Source organism: Equus asinus, chromosome 19, assembly GCF_041296235.1.
Source record: "Equus asinus isolate D_3611 breed Donkey chromosome 19, EquAss-T2T_v2, whole genome shotgun sequence".
NCBI classification, from domain to species: Eukaryota; Metazoa; Chordata; class Mammalia; order Perissodactyla; family Equidae; genus Equus; species Equus asinus.
The window spans coordinates 4,948,890-4,967,704 of record NC_091808.1 but is presented as its reverse complement, the minus strand read 5'-3'; the positions used below and the strand labels follow the sequence as shown (position 1 = coordinate 4,967,704).

The 18,815-nt window shown below is 46.6% G+C and overlaps 1 long non-coding RNA gene across 8 annotated transcripts in view; it reads left to right on the top strand.

Moving 5' to 3' along the window:
- Positions 1-18,815, top strand: part of LOC139041029 (uncharacterized) — a 121,130-nt gene that overhangs the window by 79,313 nt on the left and 23,002 nt on the right. For 2 of the 8 annotated variants that reach the window (XR_011495484.1, XR_011495483.1), the window contains exons 4-7: positions 2,707-2,934; positions 3,020-11,324; positions 11,995-12,058; positions 18,215-18,274. This is a non-coding gene — a long non-coding RNA (uncharacterized lncRNA). Of the gene's footprint in view, positions 1-2,706; positions 2,935-3,019; positions 11,325-11,994; positions 12,059-13,533; positions 16,028-18,214; positions 18,275-18,815 lie in introns of those variants that run through there. The other 6 variants (XR_011495488.1, XR_011495489.1, XR_011495490.1 and 3 more) reach the window with 6 other exon arrangements.

Genomic DNA, 18,815 nt, shown 5'->3' with positions numbered 1-18,815 from the left:
AAGAGCATGCCTCTCGTCTCTTACTTCTCATGTGGGATGCCCGTGGAAACCTGGTTGGTGTCCATGCACGGGCACCTCTGAAGTTTAAGAGAGTTTACATCTCGTGGACCAATCCTCAGCCACGGGAGGATGGGAGCTGGTGGGTACATGCTTCTACATTTTGTCCCTTGGGTGGACGATTTTGAGTTATTTTCTTCTCTCCTCATAATGATGAGGTGGGGGGAGCCAGCTATCTATCACATTATAGAGTGTATCGCATTGATTGTATTGGCTTTTCCTCCTTCCCTGTTGACTCCCCAGATCCTCACTCCTATACTTGGTTGACTCCCCAACATAAACTACCTGTACACACAACCCTTCTCTAAAGCTTTATTTTTGGTGGGAGAAGGCACCACACCAAGACGGGTCCCTGTTGGTAGGAGATCATGAGCCTGGTTTGAGATATTCAAAGTTTAATATAATCCTGGGCGTGTGTACACTTGCTGGCCAGGTCATCTGTGATGTGCAACTGAGGTGTGGTCTGAACATCGCACACCGGAAATGACAGTTGTTGCCAGGAATTGGTGCGTTTCCTAATGGAGGGTGTAAGGAAGAAAAGAACAGAACGCTAGAAACTAAGTCATGGGAAGAAAGACTCCCTGGATTGATTCACCTCAACCTGCATTTACTGGGCATCCACTGTGCAGCAGGCTGTGCCAGGGAGCAGGTGTACAGGGGTAAATAGGATGTGGTTTCTGATTCTTTGGAGCTTCAAGTCTAAGGGAGGAGGCAGACTCAAATAGATGGCAGCCCTCAGAATGACTTGAATTCTAACAGAGGTCCACGAGTGACATAATAGAGAATGTGATCCCCATGATGCCCAGAGATCGAAGTCTTCTTCTGAGAGAAGTCTTCCCTCACAACTAGCCATGGTTCTCTCCCTCCTCTGAAATCCAGTTGCGTCTCCTGTTTGAGTTTCTCTTTGGTGTTTTTCACATATTTCCTTTCTTTTCACTGGTGCTCATCTTGCCTCCCCAAATGGATGGCAAGCTCCTTGGTTCCCGGGTCAGGTCCTATAAGTTTTTGCACTGCCCTGATTCTCTCTATTGTCCCACCACCTTGACCTTCGTTCTACCCCAGCCCAAGTCTCTAGCATTTAAGAATGCAAGGGATCTTTGTATATTTTATTGATGAAAGGACCAGGGAAGAGAAGAGGGAAAGGGAGGAAGCAAAGCACATAGAGATGAGGGGATCGGAGACTGAAGAGGGGAACCAGTCCCAGAGAGCTTTCCCATGATGGCTGACCAGGGACGGGGTCAAGAGGGAGGGACCGGGGAGGAAGAGCGTCAGATTGCTTTGGATGCTCAAGGGAATGTACTCAGAGGAAAGGCCATGGGATCAGAGAGAAAGGAGATCATGTGTTACCATGAGAGTGTGATGACAACAGAGTGGAAAGCTTGACCTATGGATTTCAGGGGGTTGATGACATGACTGAAGTCGAGACAGTAAATAGAAACTATCTTTTAGCTTCATCCACATCTAGATCTGTGAATTCCCTTGGTTCTGCTTGAATTTGCTGTCCTTAACCCTCTCTTCCTTCCCCTGGGTTGTCTTATCTGCGTCCATGTTTTTGCTACCCTGTTCAAGCTGATGACTTCCATCTAAGCCCTCCACCCAGATCACATTCCTGAACTTTGACCTACGTGGACAACTGCCTCTTGAACATCTACACCTGGGCATTTCACAGGGACTTCAGAGTCCACATGGTCAAGATGAAACTGATCATCATCTCCACTGGAAAGCCTCCCATGGTGCCCTTTTCTCTACCTTACGTTCTCTACCTTACAGGGCACCCCACCATAGTAACTTATCACCTATTTGCCATGGGGTAGCCTCCCCTATCTGACTGTGAATATCTCAAGGTCACTGTGATGCTCCCACACCTAGCACTGTGTCTGGTGTACAGTGCAGACTCATTAAATGATGGTTAAATGAAAATAGGAACATGAAGCATTGCAGTGAAGGGGAAAAGAGAGAATATTAATTTGAAGGATCAGCCAGGTCAGCCATTGTTTTTCAGTAAATGTAAACAGATGTTTAGTGGGAGTACATGGAAAGTGGAAAAGGCCAATGAAGAGGGAGTAACACTGGGGACAGAGGCGGCCGTTGAGGAAGCATGGTGGCTGGAGTTGGGGGGAGGTGGGAGCATAAAGCAGGACAAAGGGAAACAAAGGGATTTGCTTCAACCGGAAAGGAAGGTTCTGTCTTCAGTGAGTGAACACGAAACAGAGATGCTGGAAGCTGAGATGACGCGGTCTCCATCTACTGGCCCTGATGTCCTCGATCTGATAGGACACCAGATGCTAGGACGCATCCTTCTTTTCTAGGAGAAAAGGAACCCACAGGGGAGAGCATAAGGCTGGAGCTGCAATTTGAGAATTGCATCCAGCGTTTCAAAATGATCTCACAGAAAGCAGTTGGGAGCAGAGGCCTTACTTCCGTATGGTGGCCGAAAATGACGCACCGTGTCTTGTTTTCTTGCACGGAAGTGTAGACACTCGTGTTTTTTCAGCTCAGCCTTCTGTAGCGCCTTCTCGTGCAGTGTCTCATGCACTCACTCTCAAGTGCTCACTCTGATCGTGGTGCTGCACGCGCACAGTACATCTTGATCATCACAACAGCCCTATGAACTGGTCAGAGCAACTCTCATTCTTTATCCCATTTCAGTGAGGATTGTCTCCACGTCTCGGTATTTATGAGCCACAACCTGACCCGTAATTTCCGTCTCATGCAATACTTCCCTCCTCTGGGGTGTGCTGGCCTGCAAATCATCAATGAGCTGATCACACGACATCAGCTGCGCCTCATCTGGAGAGCACAGACATGGAGACAAAACTGGCCTCCTTTGGAGAATGTTCTGGGCCCCACAGCGTCCATCTGCTCTCGACTACCCAGGTCAGTCATTCCAGCCCTTGCGTATTATCAGTTTAACCCTCTAATCTATACCACTCTGTAACTATTTTGTGTCTTATCATTCCAGGGAGATAATATGCGCAGTGAGTGCTGTGACCCTGCCTTCCAATCGAGGGTGATGAAATCTGAGAATCCAAACATCCCACGGGTGAGTATTTTGAAGATAGGCTGAAAAAATAGAGATTCCACTTTATGGAATTGCTGACAGGCAGTTGCAAAGTAAAGGGCTTGCTGTGTCTTTCCTCTCTGTAATTTGCACTTGGCCTTGATTACATTCAACTCAAACTAGAAATCAGATGTAGGCGACACTAAAGACACAGTTGGAAAGTCATTTTTACCGTTTCAGCATTATAGAGACTGCTTTGCTCAAAAATATTCACCCATGAAATAAAATATATCTGCTAAATATATTCCTTAAATCTAAACAAGGGGGGTTCTGAGTGTATGTGGGTTTGGGAGGATTGCTAACAGCCGGGACACAAGTACTGAAAATGTCAACTCCAGGGAGGTCTGGCTATCTCCGCGGTGACATCTCAAATGACCCTGGGGTCAGGAAGGGTCAAACTTAAGCCCAGCAAAGCAGGCCTGCCAAGGTCTCTGGGAGCAGGTCAAACGGAGCCAAGTGCACAGGAAAACCAACCCGGGCGCAGCCCAGGGAGGGAGGGAACAGCCGCCAAATAAGCCAAAATCCCCTGACCTTTTCCATTCCTTTCCATGGGAATCTGAGTTTGTTTGGGAATTTGCTTCTTCATGACGTCTTCGCTCTGGCCTCCTTGCTAAGCAGACCCTAAGCATAGAAATGCAGACACGGCATGTTTCCACGATTCTCTGTTTGGGAGTAACCTGGCCGTTCCTCTTGGTGGCAGCCCCAGGATCTCGTGGCGTCTGCTTCTGCCAAGTCCACTGCTGTGTTTGTAATGAATCCGTGTTGGCAACTGGATCTATTTCCACATCAACCTCACCTTGAGGAGCAGATAACTGCGTGCTGGTGCTACGGAGGACACTTTTCATTTATATTTGTCATTTTATTTAATGTTCACAATGCAGTGACCTGGCTGTTACCATCCCTATTTTACAGATGGGGAAACTGAAGTCAGGGAGTTTAAGGGACTTGCCTGCAGTCACCCAGGCAGTATGTGGCAGAGCTGGGCTCAAGCTCAGGTGTGTCTTTGTCCGAAGCATCTGCCGTATCCACAACAGGTGATACAGTTCCGTGCTTTTAGGCTGACAATCCCATTTGTGCAAAATTAACAGGCAATTCCCCTGAGGTGTAGGGGATCCTTCCCAGCTTTCACAGGACTGGGGATATTTCTGCTATGGTGCAAGAAATTGCGGCATCATGCCTTGAGATAACACAACGACTTGACTTGATCAACGTGACTGTTCAATTCAAGTGTCAGACTGATAATTTGAAACGTACAGTTCATATGCTGATTATAGTTAGCAGTTTGGTTTTCCTTAATGAAGAGATGGGTTTAATAACTGAACTGCCAATGAAAATAGGTAAGCCAGCTGTTGGTAGATATAAAGCATTTACTCTGAGCATGCAATTTAAAGGAAAATGCAATCCAGGTTAACACGCCCAGGGCTCCCTGTGCCGCCGAAAAGGCGTGTGTGGGCAGCGTCCTGCACACATTTTTGACTTCATCCTTTGTCCCCCTCCCGCCCTCCTGCTCTACTGACACAGAATTTTGAGGGGTCCCCCCTGTATACATCACAGTGTTGCACGTCACTCTGCTTCTGCTCCTTTCTTCTGTCTCCTTGGAATGCCCTCCCTCTGAGCCTGTTCAACTCCTACTCCTCTTTCCAAACTTGACCCAGGCATCCTTTTCAGAACGGTTCCCTGCTCCCTTAGCCCGGCACACTGCCACCCCTGTGCATACCAGTGTTCGTTTCCTATTGCTGCTCTAGCAAATTACAAGTTGAGTGGCTTGAAAGAATGCAAATCCATTATTTCACAGTTCTGGAAGTGAGAAGTCTGAAATGGGTCCCCCTGGGCTAAAATCAAGGTGTCGGCAAGGCTGTGTTCCTTCTGAAGGCTCTGGGGAGAAGCCATGCCCCAGGCTTGTTCAGCCAACTCTGACCCTCCTGCCTCCCTCTCGTAAGAACTCCTGTGATTGCATTGTGCTCACCTGCAAAATCCAGGATAGCTCCCCAGCTCGAGGTCCCTAACTTCATCACAGCTGCCTTTTGCCATGTGAGGTAACATAGCCGTAGGTTTGAGGATTGGAGCACAGACATCTTTGTGGGGGCCATTATTCTATCACACTATGTAAATTCGGATCTCCTTGTCCTTGTGTGTAGCTCTTACTAGAATGAAAGCTCCTTGGGACAGAGCCCGTGTCTTGCTCATCTTTGCATTCCTAACCCCGAGCACTGGATCTGACCACTTGTGGGAGCTTCATAGATTTTAGATGAACTGGGTTCACCAGCCTCCCCTACTCCCCTGAATCGTGTTTCTGCCCTCCCTGCTGAAGTTCTAACTCTGAACTGAATCATTAGATGACCACCTCCCTTGTCCCAGGATGATGCATATTGAGCAGGAACTCCTGGAGACTAGAACCTTCGAGGCTCAGCAGAATGAGTCGAAGATGGAACAGCAGGCTGACATTCTCAGGCACACACCAACCACCTGCTGCTCTGCTCAGCGGGGCAGCAACCTGGGATAAACCTACTGTCACCTGAGTAGAACCCACACCAACAGTGTTACTTTCTAGTATCTATGCTGACGCCCGATTGCCTTGTGGTCCATATAGCAAGACTAAGCCACGAGGACAGAGAGGTGGGTGGGGCTCAGAGGACAGGTTCTGGGCATCTAGACAAAGCTGCTCTGGCTACAGGACCTCCCAACTTACAGTATCTGCTGCTGGATTCATCGTGGCTCAGGCCTCTTCGAACATTCCCATCACATGCCTTTGTCTCCAGCCAGCATCTCTTTTACGGCTCCCACACGTGAAGGGTGAGTGTGGCTGGATCCTCTCCATGCCGTGTCTTCCTCTCTGCTCTGCTTTGTGGTCTGCCTCTGGGCTTGGGCCAGCCAGTTTGGACCCCATCAACAGCAAGCTTTTAAAAAGCCATGCTCAAAGAGAATGAGATTTTAGACCTGGAACTGAAAAATGCCTAAGGGAAGAGTAACTAAGTGCGACCACCAAAAATACAGCAAATGGATTCTCTGTAGTTTTATGGGCCAGCCGGGAAGGTTAATGGCAGGCTTCTCGGAGGCATGCCTAGCAGCGCGCAGAGGCATTCCCTCCCGGTAGGGTTTGCTCCCTGTGATGTCCCCTGGCTGGAGGCACAGAGCTCACCTCTCTCATGTAGATGGATGAGAGGAACACAGACACACCGAAGTCTGTAATTAGAGTCTTCTGAAGCTTCCCTGCCAGGCTCCTCTCCCTGTAGGTGCATCCCCTCCCAGTGGAATTCTTCAGACCACGCTGGGAGCCTCTGAGGACCTCAAACTGTAGCTTCTCCGAGCTGCTCTGTGTTGTCCTCAAGGGGAAGCAGGCAACAGCCTGAAACCAGTGGTCATCTGATGGAGCCCAATTCAGCACCACTAAGCACAAGTCTCTAACATCAGAACCGACCCCAGTTCCAATCGGCTGCACGCTCACGCTCTCCAGCTCCGAGTAGGCACAGGCTCAGCCTCCTGATGTGGGTTCTACAGCAGGGACCAACATGCTTCTCCTGTTAAGGACCAGACTGGTCATAAGATTTTGGTAGCAAATGCTGAACTCTGCCCTGGTAGCAAAAGCAGCCACAGTCAATATGTAAATGAATGAACATGGCTGTGTTTCCAAAAGCCATTATTTACAAAAATAGGCATCTGCGGGATTTGGCCCACAGACTGTAGTTTACCAACCCCTGTTCTAATTTGTAAAATGAGGATCAGGAAGGTGCTTATCATGCAGGAAAGTTGAGAAAATGTGAAATGTCCATTGGGCTCTTAGCACAGAACCTGGCATACAGTAAGTCCTGATAAACGCCGACAATTAACACTGCATCCCGAAGACTGGCCAGGTGTCAGGGCTGAGCTCTGCACTTATTCATCTGTAGAATGTGGGACTCTTTTTCCACCTCTCTGGGCTGCACATCTGTAAAATTCCATGGCTGCATGAATTAACGTTGATCTTCACCAAAGTCAGACTCATTCAAATGAGCGAACTATTCCTAGCACTCTTTGTGTGCCCAGAGCTATTGGTGCGGGGAGAGGCGGGAGGAAGGGGTAGGTCCTGTTAATTCGACCTCTGAGTAGTTTAGACTCTGCCTTTGTGATCCCCATCTTTCCATCTTCAATATCAGTCTCATTTCGCAGCTCTAGCACTGAGGCTGCCTCTCATCCTACCCACTTCCATCTCTCCTCCTGAGGCTCCCAGGGTGATCTTTGCACAATGCAAGTCTAATCATGTCACTCCTCTGTCTAAGATACTCAACGGCTTCTGCAAACTTTCACAACCTTCTTTAGCTCATAAGCCCTTACCTGGAGGCAAAATGGGCTGGAAGGTTGTACACCAGACCATCAGCTGGTTATCTCTGTGGGGGATGCAGGTGCAGACAAAGGGAGGGGGTTCCACTTCTTATGTTAGATGTGTCGTATTTCCTGAGCTTGTAAATCATGCTGCATTAGTTTTCTATTGCTGTGTACCAATTACCCCAAAACCGAGTGGCTTAAAACAATAAACATTTATTTTCTCACAGTTTCCATGTGTCAGGAATCCCACTGCAGCTTAGTTAGGCGGTTCTGGCTTGAGGTTGCTGTCAAGATGTTGGCTGGGGCTACCATCATCTGAAAGCTTGAACGGAGCTGGATGGTCCACTTCCAAGCTTACTCACACAGCTATTGGCAGGCCACCTCGGCTCTGGCTGTTTGCTGGAGCCTCAACTCCATCACACATGGACTGTGCCCAGATCTGGACAAAGACTAAATATATATTTCTTACTATAAATCATGGTATCACAGAGGCTTATCTTTAAGATGTCCAACAGGGAAACAAATATGAGAATCTCCACTCTCAACTCACCCTAATACTCACCAATATACTACAACCTTACAATTGGAGCATGATTTAGAAGTTTTCATTAAGCCCTTCCCATCCAGACTAACAGTTTAAGGGCCAGGCATTAGGGACCCCTTTATTTGGACAGTTTCTTTGACTTGATTATAACACATAATTTCTATTATAGTTCCAAATCATGTTTCATTTTAGAGAATACATATTTTTGCCTAAAGATTCCTATTCCACATACATATTTGTGTGGTAATTTTCTTTTCTTCTCCTCTCATGTTTCTAGTGGTAAAAACCTACCAATAATTGTCTCAGAGAGAGGCAGCCCTTCCAGAAATTTTCCTCCAGCTCCCTCTGTGCTGGTAAAGCACCCCCCTATTTGCATAATCAAACAAGCAGTAGCTCCACGTGGGCACCAGGCTCGTGGAGAGAAAACATAATGGCCATGGTGGGCTTCTGTCTCCGGAGGTTGCTTCCTTCTCCATTGGGAGGATGACAAAGGTCATCTGACTCCCAGCGACACCTTCATTACAATGTGTGTCCCACCCTTGACCGGGAACATGGGACCTGTGGACCAACAGATTCCTTGTGGCTTGACATGGAATCTTAGCCTTGTATTTTGCATAAGATATTCTTATTTCTTTAAGGATTGGGCAGAGCCAAGGGAAACCGATAATCACATCATTATGCAGCCACGGTTACATCCAAAGTCCTCCACAGCAAACCCCGTCCATGGCCAGGCCCATTGAAAGGGCAGAGCCCGAGTGCCATTTGGAGTCCATTTGGAGGCCCTTTGCTGGGAGCTGGGGACGAAGATATGGAGGAGGCTGCTTGAGGGAGACTGGAGGGCTGGTGTTTTGCCGGTTACCACAATGTTAGAACTACTCTCCTTAAAGCACTGACCGTTAAGAGCCAACAGTCTTCCCGGTGGCGCTCCCCAACCAGGATCCTAATCAGAGGCACAGATCCCTTCAGATTCAAGTGCATGCAGGGCTGAGAGTTGGACTGTGGCCTGATGAGTAGTTCCTCTCTATCCTTTGGTTATACAGGACAGTCTGGTAGGGAACTTCTGAAAATCTGGCAAGGATGTGTGTGTAGAGAGGTATAGCTGGTTTCGAATCCAAGTCAGCTTCAAGCTAAGGGAGCAATGGGAGAATCCCCATGTGCTGGATATTCTCAGTCCTTGCCAGGTATTGTTGCAAGTCCCACAAAAGCCTCATAGTACCTTACTCTGTATATCCCTCAGTTTTGTTGAAAACACGTATCACAGTTGGCTGGGCAAAGTCAGGATCCCAGAAAGTTTCAACTCGATTGTTAGCTCCAATCTAATGGTGTTGTGAGACCATATTTATGCTCGGTGAGAAAGAGTTCTGGGATGGATTGGAAATGCCTTCCATGAGCAAAGGATGAGGGTGACCAGCTTGCTCTATGTTTCCCTACCCTGGTCTGACTCCCTGAGCTCATGGTATATCCCACAGTTATGGGCTGCAGTATCTCTCCCCTGATCATTACCTTGGAGGCTCCAGAATGCATTTGATGTTCTGTAGAGTGGCCCCCAAGAAACCTTTGGGTGATGGAGATTTGTCACACCAGGTCTTTGACTCTGAGAAATTGTGTCAGCTTGGTATGTACTGGGGGACAGATAAATGGTGCACAGATTAGTAATTAAAACTGAGAGGCAGGTGCATATAAAGGAGGTAGAGCTCTTGCTAGCAGCCTTGAAAATAAGGTCAAGATTTCAAAGCAAACAAGACGAGAAATGAAGGCAGGTTCTGAGTCCCAGTGTCAGAAACAGACAGGGAACACCTGCAGGGTCATGGCAGGGGTACTGAGGCCAAGGATCCACAGAAGATGAGAGTGGGGTCCCAGGGGCCAAGCTTGAGAAACAAGAATGTGAGTGGGTTCTGATGACACTCTTCACTTGCCATGTCACAGAGTCTTAGAGTTTGAAAGAACCTTTCAGGTGACCGAGTTCCCTCACAGTCTGATACATCCTCCCTCACCCCCAATCTCAGGAGCCAGGACAGACTGAGGGGCCAACACATGGCTGTGGCTGTGGGTTGCAGGGGAAGACCCCTCTGCCATCTGCTCTGGTTTAAATCCCCTCTACGGGTGGAGCCAGATCAGAACTGGCAGCCCTTGTTATTCTCCATTCAGCCTTCATATATGCATTCGTTCATTCAGTCAGTCAATCATTCCAGCATCTGCAGGACTTTTCAGAGGACAACACCAAGAGGGGCCCAGGACCCCTTTCTGGGAGGTCTCCCAGCTCTGACACTCCATCCGTCTTCACCTTGGATTCACTCAAGCATAGAGTCCCCAAGAATTGTCCAAGGGGCATTGTGGGTTGGCAGAGACTGTGCCCAAACATTCAGAACCCACAATTTCAAACCCACAAAGAGTTTCCTGTAGTCATGCATTCCTTGGGCCATTATTAAAACCAGCAAGCTATTTCCATGTTTTCAAACTCTAGCTGAAGCAAATCATCATCTAATGCAGTAATGATGGCTGCCTTGCACTGCCATCTTTGCTGAGTCGTTGGAGGGGGTGGGGAAGGGAATCAAAGAGCCTGAGGATGAGGATACTAAGGACATTGTGTGGCTGTGAGCTTCAGAGCACATGTGAACGATTAAAATTCTCCCCAGCAGAAGGCAACTCCATGGTTGGTACTCTCAGCGTCTGGCCACTCTGAGTCAGGTTCCTCTCTAAGCTTCTGCTTCCTTGGTCTGCCCCTATTTCCTGGCCTCTGGGCCCCCTCTCTGGTCTAATGGCTGACTCTATGTGTCTGTGCACCTGGTGACTGACCTTTGCCACATGGAGAAGGCCGTGGACACCTCAATAACACTAAACACCGTGTGTCCCTGGTCCTTTCGGGTTCCAGGCCCCTGAAGCCTGCCCCAGGGTCTCAGGTATCATATATGATGCCTTGGTCTGATCTCAGGGCCATTTCCTCTCAAATCCTTAGACTTTATCGAAGAGAACCTGCATTTGAGCTGGGGTCTGCCTGCTCTTCAGAAGTTCCTTAAAGAACTGGTGGGATGAGCTCGCTTTGACGTAAGGTAAAATGAGAGTCATGCCAAATATGTTCAAGGTTAAGGGTTGAGGAATTTCATTTCTGAATTTACTGTTAGCTACGACTTGCTACTGCTCCTCCCAACAATTTTAAGTCCCATGATTAATCACAGTTTGTTCCTGTAAGCAAGTAAAGCAATGGGGGCCCTCGAAGGTGGATCCTGTTTCCCAGGCAAGTCTGAAGAGAGCATCTGCTGCAGTCATCAAGAGAAGGACCGAAGGATCTGGCCCCACTTTGGTGGACAGGAATGGATGAGAAGGAATTCCAGAAAAGGGAAGAGTCCTTGTCATAGACAGGTACCGCATGTGACACACTATATCTGTGCTCTTAGATGAGCCCTGAGACCCAGGCCAGCTCCTCTGATCTTTCTTTGGGCTAGAACTTGGGAGAGGCCCATGGCCTTGGTCAGACTATGGTCCAGATGGAGCCTGAATCCTGCATCTGGTCCAGGCACCTTCATCCAAAAAGGACATGATGATGGATGGGCAGCTGGGGCCACTTTCTTCAACCACCACAGTTGCCGATCAGCCTCTTCCCCCTTCTCTTTTAAATGCCTACTATTGCTCACTCAATTTGATCAGACCCTGACAGAATGTTAGGGACAATTAAAGATAATGTTTGGTTTCTCTAACTGGCAAAGAAGCCACCTGCAACAACCTGGGATAATCAGGCATGTCTCTTTGACTTCTCTTGGCCCATCAGCAGCTTCCATGACCACCCTGGCCCTGGGTACCACGACTCTGTCATGGGCATGGACCCAGAGCCTGACATCTTCCCTAAGGCTCTGTCCATACCAGAAGGCTGAGTCGCCTACATAGTTTGGGCATGCAAGGCCACGATGAGACTACACCTTGTGTCTTCCTAGGAGATGAGGTACCTAGCAGCTAGGGCAAGGCCATTCTATCTAGAACAGAGAGACCAATAATTGTAGCAACCGCCACTGCATCATTTATTGTGTGTTTACAGCACCCCTAGATGCGCCATGACTTTCCACACCTTAACTCCTTTGATCTTCACCACGGCCTTTGAGGTAAGCATTACGTTTGTTTCCATTTGACAGCCAAGGAAGGGAAGCATTAATATCTATGAATCACCTCCTCTATGCCAGCTGCTTTACTTAGAGCATTGCGTATATCATCTCGCTTTCCCTCCCAGCAGCTCTGTGAGATGGTGCTCATTTCACAGACGGGGACACTGGAAGCTTGGAAGACAGTAAGTAACTTGTTGGAGGCCACAGAATTTATTAGCATTAGAGGTAGGGCACTCAATCCCATGCAATCTGGCTCCAGAGTGCCCCCTGTGGCCACCTCAGGACCCGGATGGGCTTCAGCAGCTGCTTGCTGCTGGAGGCGCCCCAGATCCCCAGGTCCTCCTCATGGTTCCGCTCCACCATGCTCTCTGAGATGACCCCGGTGTCCAACTTCGAGTAGAAGGAGATCAGTCTCCTGGACTGTCAGAACACCTGGTGGCAATGCGGTGACCCCTTCTGAGGCCTTTAAGTGTTGAAGGCAGGGTGAGGGCTGGGAAGGGAGCTCTGGAGGGGGTAAACTCCCTCCTTTTTGGGGGTGCTGAGCTGACACTTCCCTCAGAGAGCCTTGGAAAACGAGTGCATTAGAAACACCATGGTTAAACCCAATCCATACAAGTAGTGAGGGTTGGGGAAGGGGGCAGAATGGCATAGGAGAATTTTTACATAATAACAACCATATGTCCTGAAAGAATGGGAATGGTTTTCCCTTTTTGCACAAGGGCCCTAGAAACTCCTTCAGGAAATTGGCTTCAACTCCCTGATTAAGTTAAACTGAACGTGTCAGAAAGGCAGATGAAGTGAAAACGTGCCTTCAAGCATCTTGTGGCTTCTGACATTCCTGACCATGAACCATATTAAATTGACAGAGATACTGTATGTAGACAAAGAAAACATCAGTGTTATCTTGGGTGAAATTAAATCCTTCGAAGATCAGCTTGTTCATTTTTCCGAAAGCTCTCTAGGTAGACTTGAAATTCAATCTCATACTGACTGAGTTATTCGAAAGAAAAATTCACGTAGAAAAGAATGCGCATTGTCTGCTGGCATTTGGTCTTAATTTTAAATACTATGGTAAATAGTATTAAAGCACTGGTCTGCCCACCTAATGGAAGCATTATACAAAGACTTGTTTCCAGCATCATTTTCAACACTCACTAATAAGAACCATAATTAGGGTCTTTTAAAATCCCCCTATTCATGAAAACTTGACCTTGAAATGAATAACAATGACCATATTGACTTCAGCCCCCCTTATTATGTGACTGCTCCATACACTTCCAATTTCCTAAGCATTTCTTTGTCAATTGGCATCAGATAATCGGCCCTTAAAGTGAAGCCATTTCCTCTTCGTTTTCTTACCTCATTATTCTGATTAGTGTGGAATGACACCACTTGAACTTTACGGTCAGTGTCAAAGAAAAACTGCCCAGTTCTTGCGCCTTCTTTTCCTTCTTTCCCTTCCTTCCACATTGTAGACTCGGTGTTGAGCAATTCCTAAGAAACTTTTTACAGGACAGGAAAAGACTTTATTACCGAGGAAGACAAAGCAATTCTGAAGATTTTGAAAGCTGTGACTCAAAGCGCACTGTTGAACACAGACATCAGAATCAAAGGATTCTAGGACAACTGACAGCTAATAATCATGACCCAGGATGGCAAGAATCAAGCTTTGGAGCCTCAAGTTTGAAAATGGAGTGATTTTTGTTCTTCAAAGTTTCTGAGGAAATCTGGGCAGGCATCTGATCTATGGGTGATACCAGCTCGACACAATGTTGACATAAGGGAAGCCATATTGTAGAAAAGAAACCATACTGTAACTTTACATGACCTCTGACTAACTAGCCCTACATGTTCTGTAGATTTTGTGGCCCCTTCTAGCTTCTTTAAGATGATAACTCGGTTATTTTGAGTTCCTTGGGAATGTGATGACCCTGGCAGAGAGCCTATGCTGATAACCATCATCAATGACAACTGAAAGATCAGGGTGTAGGGCGTTGCTCCATTCTCTGATGTATATCCAGTAAAACAAAGGACTATCAGGAACTTGGACCAGATGTCTGCCCCACCCAGAGACCAGCCATCTCCCCAACCTGGAGATCAGCCCGATATATGGCCTGTAGTCTTTGTTCTGTGAGATGGTTCTTTCGGACATGAGGCGGTCTTCTTCCCTCTTGCTAGCAAGCTGTAATAAAGTCCTTTCTCTCCTACCATCTTGCCTCCTGACCATTGTCCTGTCTTGCGGCAAGCAGAGGAGCCCACTTGGGCAGTAACATGGGCACCCCCACCATGTGTACTGGACCTTCATGGGGACCAAATGAAGCTTTGAAAAGAGCCCTCCCTTAACACGGCTGAGGAAGGCTTATTCTTTAGAGATGTGAGACGGTTTACGAAGTGCTCTTACTGAAACCAAAGTGGGTTCTTTCCTGGCGAGTTAAATCAGACTCTCCACCAGACGTAGTTGTCTCACAAAGTGAAGTATATTTGCTGCAAACAGGAGACCCTGAGGAATCACTTCCAGAGTCATGGCATCCCTGAACAAAGGGAAGCAGGGAAGTTTATTTCAGATGGGGAACGAATATTCAAAAGGAAGAGGTGGGTATCCACTTGCGCAGACTCAGTTGGAAAACACGCTTCCACATACACTGCAGGGTATGGTAATAAGGCCTAACTGCTCCTGCAGAGATCTTAGCATTACAAATAAGGCAAAGGTCATAGGCGTAGCTCTCATGGTGAGGCTTGGTCTGGTTCAGGGTGGTTGGTGACTGCATCTCCTTTACATAACAAAAGGAAAAAGAACAATTTGGAAAAACTGATGAGGATTTTAGGCTGGTTATTTTTAAAACTACAGATGAGAAGCAGGCTCCGAGGACTGGAATTTTGCTTGCCCTTTTGAGAGACATTTGCATTTGTGAAGGAAGGGGGAGGATGAGCTTGTAGGGACCTGAAATTGGCCACCCCAAGATATGACTCTTTGGCATAGGGATTGTTTTGGGCTGATTGCTTTTGATGAACTGGGACAGGAAGGAGGCTCTGGGGAATGGAACTTGCCCTTGTTGGGACACATTTACATTTGTAAGGTAAATCTCTATCTGTAAAAGGTGCCTCCCTCTCTGTACCAGGAATAAGAGGAGAGATGACCTTGTCCCTAGAAACTCTTAATGGGGAAGGCAAGAACTTAAGTTGGTTGTTGTCTGGCAAACTCATGTAACTGGTTTAGGGTGGTGGCTTCTAACCTTTCTGACCTTTACTTAATCCGATTTGATTCTTGTCTAAAAGTCATGGGATCACCCAATGACCAGACCTCACCTGCACTGGTACCATTTTAACTTTTTTTCGTGTTCTTTCCTTTGTCTTGTAAAGAGATGAATCACATACCTATGCCTTAAATTTAGCTCTAACCCTCAACTTGGGGCAGCAGAAGCTCTGACTGCCCATGGGCCCTGTCCCCATGCTATTCCACACTATTCTCTAAATAAAAGAGAACTACTGCCAGATCTTGAGAGTCCAAGAAATCTTTCTTTCGACTCCTCGGCTCACTGACCCTGCATCAAAACTACTAAAATTCCAAACCCACCCTTGAGTTCCTTGGGGTGACAGTGCTGCTGACCTTCCTCAGTCAGAAGCTGTTGGAAGAATACTCCACATGACTGAAGGTGTCCTAGTTTCTACGTCCATTGGCTCTTCCATGGGTGCAGCTCGCTCTTCTCCCTCCTTGGTATCAGCTCCAACAAAGGAGAACCCTCTCCTACAGAAACAGCCATTCTGAAATCCAAGGATTCCACTGATCCATCATTTTCAAGGATCTCTGTTTCCGAGTTGTTATGTAACACATATCCTCTTGTGGGACATTTCACTTTCTTTTGATCTTTAAACTTCTCTGCTATCTCCTTGAGATAAAGAACGAGTATTTACAGGTGAGACTGGCGTAGAGTTATACGTGAAAGCTGAGCGATCAAAATAGCCACAGCAAATGAAAACAAGCCTTATGCTGTCTCCAGGATAAATGATGGAAACAGACTCACCGGCAAATCAAAATGTATTGCTTTCCAGTTCATTTCAAGCTCATTTGATTTCCACTTAATGATAATTTTATTTGTGAAAGTAATGAAAGTGACAGAGAATTAGATATTTTCCCTCCGGAAATCACTTAAAATTTAAAGATAAGTGATGTGTTCTGTTTTTGTAATAATCAGTATTTTGAATGATATTTTAAACAAAAATTTCACATTTCTTAACCCTCCCCCACTATCCAAGTAACTTCTAGATTATAGCATTTACAGTAGCACCAATTTTCCCTTCTTCCGCTCCCTTTCTACTCTTTGATACTGTGTTTCAGACTTTAACAGTCACTTCTAAATTGGCATTAATTCTAAAGATTCTGGCCATTTTTGATAAATATCATTGAGAGGAAAATGATGTCCCAGGCTGCATTCCCTGGACGCTGCCATAGGTAGCTATCTGGTGCTGAGATCTCATTCAAGTTACCTCTCCATTGAGTAGTCTTTCCCAAGTTCATCCTCTCATTGTTCCCCACGGTCACTGCCAACTCATCACCTTGGCCTTGTAGAGTTCCTTATGGTTGAACAATGATTTATTGATTACAGTACAGTCACATGGACAGCCACTTACTGTCTTTACTACCAAGCAGTTGATTATCCTAATTTTGCACAAGAGGAAACCAAAGTTCAGTGAAAAGCAGTGTCTTCCCAAGCCTACACAGCAAATAAGATTAGGCAGTGCTAGAATCCACACCAATGGGTCAGTCTGGGCTCCTTCCAGCAGGCCACACAGGGCTGTGGTCTATCTTGAGGCCATTTGTGGTGGGACTACTTTTTATCCCTGTGAAGCCCTCCGAGAGACTGATTGAGTGCTGTAGATGTTTAGTTAAGTGTTATCGAAGGACTGCAAGAAAGTGTGAGAAGAAGATAGCAATCATATAAGTAAGACTATCGTAGTCTTGTTAAGTGAGACAAGTATGGAAGATTCCCAATGTTGGACATGTCAACAGAACCTCCAGACCTTTCCTGCTCTGACCATGAGAAAAGATTGTCAAAAAGATGCCCATGGATCTGGGGGTCGGCCTGGTGGTGCAGCCATTGGGTACGCACGTTCCGTTTCAGCAGTCCAGGGTTCACTGGTTCAGATCCCGGGTGTGGACCTGAGGACTGCTTGTCAAGCCATGCTGTGGCAGGTGTCCCACATATAAAGCAGAGGAAGATGGGTACAGATGTGAGCTCAGGACCAGTCTTCCTCAGCAAAAAAAGGAGGGTTAGCAGCAGATGTTAGGTCAGGGCTAATCTTCCTCAAAAAAAATAATAAAGTAAAATACAAAAGATGTCCATGAATCCTTAAATTTATTCTGGCTAAATATGTAAGAACTTTGAACTGTGGCTATTAACAATTAATATTGAAAGCATGATCTAAGTACCAGAAATCTAAGTACATTTCTCAATTTCTGTTCCCTAAATAATAAAGAAACAATGATTTGTAATTGTTAAACAACGCTCTTTCCTCCAAACATGTAAGCCCTAAATCTTTTACTCATTCCATGAGGACAAACATAGTTACTCCATTTCCCTTGTTTTTCAAACATTTGACCATTTTGTGAGCCCCTCTGTGAGCCAGCTTTATGATAGTGCCATTCAATTTGAAGACTAAAACCGGACATGGTTTTATAATGATGGCCCAATGCACGCCACGTATCATTTTAAACTGTCTTCGTGACACTATTATGTAACACTACTCCATTATTGACTCACACTGGTCAGGAACTGACTCTAGATCTTTCTCAGGAATATGTAGATTGGATGTCTTCATTTCTTGATCCTTAATTACGATTCGAGTGGTTCATTCTACGCCCATACCTCTATTGCATTGCTTCCTGTTTGCACTAGAACAACCACAGAACAGCCTGGACCAAACCATTTCCTTTTTCTTTTGATATTTGTGTACGTGCTGCTCCAGGCAGTGTGTGCAAACTGCAGCTGTGGCAAGTGTGGTGAGCGTGGTGTTCTCAGGAAACTAAGAGAGGTTGTCAAGAGGGCTTAGGAAAACACCGTGGTGTTGGCATCAGCAGTGGAGGGGGTGAAGGGGAAGTGGAGCGGGGCTGACTCTTTCACTGACTCATCCTGACTCCCAGTTTGTCTCCTCTCCCAGGTCACTTGGGTCAGAGCAGGAACTTCCTGCATAAGTGGAGCTCCCCTAGATGCCTACAAGGTGAGGTCAGCAGTACACGACTTCTCTCTAATAGCTTTCAGTTTACTGTAATCTGTGAGCTGGCAAATTTAATACTGTGTCTCTTGGATGGTAAGGGCAAAAGAACCGGAACAGAACCCACACTTTGCATATTTGTGCATTCATTCATTCCTTTGTTCATTCCTCCAACGTACTTTTGGAACTCCTACTGCGTGTAAAGTGTTACGCTAGGCTCTAGGCGCACAAGGAGTCCTGCATGAGGAGCTCAGGGTCAGTGGATTCCCCAGCAAACTCTTTGCCAGGGCCTTCCACGAACCCTAGAAGAGAAAGAAGGTGCAGCTTGAACAGATTTCCACATGGAAGCCAGTATCTGAAGCCATGCTGCTTGGATAGGAATACAGCATTAAGTTAGAGCAGAGGGAACATGAGCCTAGAGGCCATCAGGCCTAACTATGTCACTTACTAACTGAGTAAACTCGGGCAGGTTACTTTCCCTTCTAAACTGTAAAATAGAGCTAAAAATAGAACTCCTCCCATAAGGTTGCTATGACAATCAAATCAA